The sequence below is a fragment of the Lactuca saligna genome, chromosome 3 (assembly GCF_052625555.1).
Source record: "Lactuca saligna cultivar CGN05327 chromosome 3, ASM5262555v1, whole genome shotgun sequence".
Classification (NCBI taxonomy): Eukaryota; Viridiplantae; Streptophyta; class Magnoliopsida; order Asterales; family Asteraceae; genus Lactuca; species Lactuca saligna.
Genome location: NC_136419.1, coordinates 122,826,860 through 122,832,859, shown reverse-complemented (window position 1 = coordinate 122,832,859; position 6,000 = coordinate 122,826,860).

The following is a 6,000-nucleotide window of genomic DNA, read 5'->3' as shown; positions in this document are numbered from 1 at the left end:
TCAAATTATAGCATTGGCATTTCCTATTGTAGTTAAGCAACTTACTAGAATCGTAAGTGTCAAGTATATTAGTCCTAGGTCTTAGATGGATCCTAGCTTATGCAAGATTTTGACCTAACTTATACTACTAGGCCATGGAATGATGTGCATGAATGGTTATTATAAAGATGCATGAGTCCGAGAATGACCTGAATTGACAGTTGTCACACAACAAGATTTCCATTAGGAATCATTTCCCTCTGCCTCGCATAGATGGATTAATTGACCAGCCACAAGGAACAAATTACCTTTCGAAGATGGATCTGAGATCCTCGTATCACTAGTTACGAGTGTTAGAGAAGGATGTTCCGAGGATGACCTTCCGAACTCGATATGGATGATACAAGTCCGTGGTGATACCTCGCGAATAAGACCAATGTGCCCGTAGTATTCATGAACGTAATGAGTAGGGTATGTCGTCCCTATTAGGATCAGTTTGTCATCGTCCTTATAAATGACTTACTTATCTACGCTAGTAGTAAGAATGAGAATGAAAACATTTACAACTGACCTTAGGAAACCTTTGGAATTCCTGGTGGGAGACCGCGTTCTTTTGAAAGTCTCACCCTAGAAAGGCTTAATACACGTCGGAAAGCGTGGAAAGCTAAATCCAAAATACATAGGGCCTTTCGAGATTCTTGTTAGAACCAGCCCTGTAACTTACGTACTTAACCTACCCGCGAACCCAACAACGTACGTTCTACGTCCCACTCCTCGAAACTTGAATAAGTACCTTGTCCGTCAGGACTCTTGAAATCCCACTCGACGGGATAGAGATCAACGACAACTGTAATTTCGTGAAAGTATCGTAGTAACCATGGACCTAGAGATCAAGCGGACGAAACAAAACCGTATCCTGATAAGTGAAGGTTCGATGGAACGCCAAGCGAGGACCTGAATTCACTTGGGAACGAGAGGATCAGATAACACTGAAATGTCCTAATCTTTTTACTTAGTTGCTTAATACTCTAATTTCGGGATGAAATTCCTTCTAACGAGGGGATGATGTGACAACCCTAAATTTATATTATGAACAATCATTCACTTCAATAGAAGTCGGAATTGTTTCTGCTTACTGTTAAGCATCTTGGAGTCAGTTTGAGTGTTTTAAAACTTAGTACTTCAAGAAATAACAGGAGAGAGGATGCCGTAGGTTCATTGTGCATCATTTTCGCAAAAACTCCAAGAGTTGGGAGTTTTCGGCCCAAATAGTGTTTCATCCCGAAATTCATTTTATGTCATCGCTTGTCATCGCATGGGAAAAGTTGTGGATACTTTTCCTTCTTGAATTCCTCACGCTCCCGGGTGTACTCTGGCCCGCATTTTGAGTTCCAACGAACTTTCACAATCGGGATCTTACTCCGCTTAAGTTGTTTTACCTCCCTGCCAAGGATTTCTATCGGTTCCTCAATGAAGTTTAGCTTATCATTGATCTTAATTTCCTCCAGGGGTACGATCAATGTTTCGTCGGCTAGACATTTCTTAAGATTGGAGACGTGGAATGTGTCATGAATGGTGCTTAACTCTTAGGGCAATTGGAGTTTATAAGCTACCGAACCAATCCTTTCAATAACTTCAAAGGATCCAACATATCTCGGGCTTAGTTTTCCTTTCTTACCAAAACGCACAAGCCCTTTCCAAGGTGACACTTTTAAAAGTACCTTGTCTCCTACTTGGAATTCTAATGGTTTACGACGATTATCCGCATAACTTTTTCTGACGATCTCTAGCGGCTTTAAGCCTATCCTTGATGATAGCAATCTTGTCAGATGTTTCCTGGATAAGTTCGACTTTAGTCAACTGTCTGTCTCCGATTTCTGTCCAGCATAAGAGCGAACGACACTTGCATCCATACAATGCTTCATATGGAGCATATTGGATACTCGTGTGGTAACTGTTATTGTAGGAAAACTCAATTAGAGGCAAATGAGTATCCCAATTTCCTTTGAACTCAATGACACACGCTCGTAGTATGTCTTCCAATGTTTGTATTGTTCTCTCTGTTTGCCCATCTGTCTGAGGGTGGTAAGCTGTGCTCAAATCTATCTTGGTTCCTAGTGCCTTCTGTAACATCCACCAAAATCGAGATGTGAAACGACTATCTCTATCAGAAATGATAGACAAGGGTACACCATGCAGAGAAACAATTTTGTCGATGTAGATTTGGGCCAATTTTCCATCTTGAAATCTTCCCGAATGGGGAGAAAGTGAGAAGATTTCGTCAGTCGATCCACTTTGACCCAAATTGAGTCATGACCTTTAGCAGTTCTTGGAAGTTTGGTAACGCAATCCATAGATATTTGCTCCCATTTCCATTGGGGAATTTCAGGCTGTTGTAACAACCCGGATGGTTTTTGATGTTCAGCTTTGACTATTGAGCATGTCAAACACTTCCCAACATACAAGGCAATATCCTTTTTCATTACAGGCCACCAATAGTACTTTTTAAGATCCTTGTACATGTTATCCGCTACAGGGTGGATTGAGTACTTAGATCGATGAGACTCCTCTAGTACCATGTCTCTCAGATTGTTAACGCTTGGAATCCAGACCCTGTCCTTAAAATAACAAACTCCATCAGGTTTGGTTTCAAATATCTCTTTCAAACCATGTAAAGTCTCGCCTGGAAGATTTTCCTTGCATAACGCTTTCTCCTGGGCATCAATGATTTGAGATTTCAAGCTTGTTTGAATCACCATTCCCAAAGCTCTCACACGGGAAGCTTTCACTCTTTCTTTCCTACTAAGAGCGTCGGCTACTACGTTAGCCTTTCCTGGGTGATATCGTATCTTACAATCATAATCACTAAACAACTCTACCCATCTTCTCTACCGCATGTTTAACATTTTCTGATCCAGGATATGCTGAAGGCTTTTCTGATCGGTATAAATGGTGCACTTGGTTCCGTACAAATGATGCCTCCATATCTTAAGAGCGAAAACTATTGCTCCTAGTTCAAGATCATGGGTGGTATAATTCTTCTCGTGCGGTTTGAGTTGTCTGGAAGCATATGCAATGACCTTATCTTTTTGCATTAACACACATCCTAATCCTTGATGAGACGCATCAGCATACATCACAAAGTTCTCTGATCCTTTTGGTAAAGCCAGAATTGGTGTATTGCACAGCTTGTTTTTCAGGATTTGAAACGCCTCTTCGTGTTTCTCTTCCCAGAGAAATTTTCTGTCCTTTTGGGTCAAAGATGTTAATGGTTGGGAAATCCTAGAGAAATTCTCAATGAAGCGTCTATAGTACCCAGCTAATCCTAGGAACTATCGTATTTCTGTCAGGGTTTTGGGGGCTTCCCATTTCTTGATTGCCTCGATCTTAGCTGGATCTACATGAATTCCTCTTTCGCCGATCACATGACCAAGAAAATGTACTTCTCGAATCCAAAATTCACACTTAGTGAACTTGGCATACAATTTTTGCTCCTTCAACATCTCCAACACTAGCTTCAGATGCTTATTGTGATCTTCTTTGGTTTGCGAGTAAACAAGTATGTCATCGATAAATACAATTACAAACTTGTCTAGGTATGGTCTACAGACCCTATTCATCAAATCCATGAATACAGTGGGTGCGTTCGTTAGTCCAATAGGCATGACTAAGAACTCATAATGTCCATAACGGGTTCTAAATTTTGTTTTGCGAATGTCCCCTTCGTGAATTCTTAGCTGATGATACCCTGACCGAAGTTCGATTTTTGAGAAGTAGGAAGCGCCCTGCAACTGATCGAACAGGTCATCTATTCTAGGGAGGGGATATCGATTCTTGATTGTCAACTTGTTCAGTTTTCTGTAATCAATGCACATTCGGAACGACCCATCTTTCTTTTTGACGAATAACACTGGGGCTCCCCATGGTGAAGAACTTGGTCGAATAAACCCTTTGTCTAGAAGTTCTTGAAGTTATCCGGATAGTTCTTGCATCTCGGATGGTGCAAGGTGATAGGGTGCTTTTGCTACCGGTGCCGCTCCGGGAATTAAGTCTATCCGAAATTTGACCTGCCTGTGAGGGGGTAGACCGGGCAATTCCTCCGGAAACACCTCGGGATAGTTTTGAACCACTGGAATCTCCTTGAGTTGTTTAGCTTCAGGTTCTCTTTCTAGCACGTGGGCCATGAATGCAATACAATTCTTTTTTAGGTACTTGTGAACCTTCACACTTGATACTATGTTTAAACTTCTTCCTGGCTTCTCACCGTGTATGATAAGGGTTTCTCCATTAGGGAGAGGCACTCTAATGACTTTCTTGTAACAACCAATGTCCGCTCTATTTTTTGATAACCAATCCATCCCTACTATCACATCAAAATTACCTAGCTCTATAGGAATTAGGTCAATGCTAAAGAGTTTATCAGCTAAATTCAGAGTACAACCAGGAATTATATCATTATCCCTAATTTCATACCCATCAGCAAGTTGAATAGCATAAGCATTCCTCATATTTCTCGATTTCAAGCCAATTAACGGTCTAAATGCTAAAGAAGCAAAACTCCTATCTGCTCCCGCATCGAATATTACTGATGCAAAATGGTTGTTCAGGAGAAATGTACCTGTTATCACTTTAGGGTTCTGATGAGCTTCTTCTGCACCAATCACAAAGGCTACACCTCTTGTCCGTCCAACTTGATTTCCTTGAAAGGTTTGCTTGGCTTGGCCTTGTCCATTGTTACCAGGTCCATTGTTCAGTTTGGGACATGCTCTACGGAGATGATCAGTACTCCCGCACTCGTAACATGTCCTTTTTCCCTCCTTATTCACCTTACAATACTTCGAGTAATGGCCTATTTGCTTACAGTTTTGGCACACTGGGCAAGCTCCCTTGTGATGGAAGTTACACTTATTGCACTTCGGAAGCGGCCCTAAGTACTGCTTTCGCTCCTACACTTCCCGTTCTTGAGTTTTCACTGGTTCTTGCTCCTGGGCTCTTACCATAAAGTTTCTTGAGACTTTCTGCTTCCTCCCTGACTTGTCTCCATACTTCTTCTCTCCCTGATCTGCTGGCTTCCTCTTGCTACTAGAGCTTTCCTTTGTCGATGCTCCCATCCTTATCACATCATTGGTTAGTCGATTTGCTAGGCTTATTGCACTTTGAATGGTAGTTGGGTTTGCTGAGGTAACCATTCCCCAAATCTCTGGTGCCAGACCCCAGATGTAACGATCTATCCGTTTCTCCTCAGGAGTAACCATGTGAGGTACTAGTTTTGCTAGTTCATGAAATCGGACTGTGTACTTCTCTATTTATGTTCCAACCATAGAATGGTTCCAGAATTCAAATTCAAGTTTCTGAAGTTCATCCTTGGCATAATACTCCTTTATCAGTAGCTTCTTTAGGTCTTCCCAAGTTAGCTGATACGCCGCTGTACGGCCTCAGGTTTGCACTAGAGTATTCCACCAGGTTAATGCCCTATCTTGGAATAGGCAAGATGCATACTCAACTTTGTTGCGCTCGAGGGATTTGCTAATGTGAAGGACCGACTCCATGCTGTCAATCCATTTCAGCAACCCGACCGCACCTTCCTTTCCATGGAACTCCTTAGGTTTACAGGCCATAAAGGACTTGTAGTTACATTCTCTTTCATTGTTTCCCCAGTTTCCTCCACTACTTCCTTGGTTAGCATTAAGTCCTGCAGTTACTTGAGTAACAATGTTTGGGATTGCTTCCATGAGTTTTTGTGCTACAATTTGAGCAACATCGGGTGTTTTGTTTTGTGGGCGCCCGCGATTAGGCCTTCCTGACATGGTTCTATTACACAGGAGAAGAAATACATATAAATACATAAAATAATGTATAATATTTAGTTCACTACTATTTTGAAAACCGTAAGTGTTGTCAAATTATTGGTTTGCATTAATACTAGACATATATATTTTAGAAAGAAAAGAAAAGAGAAATCTCTTTATTCGACCATTTACCAAATAAATTCTAGGGTTTGACCTCATAGTAAAAGTTTTC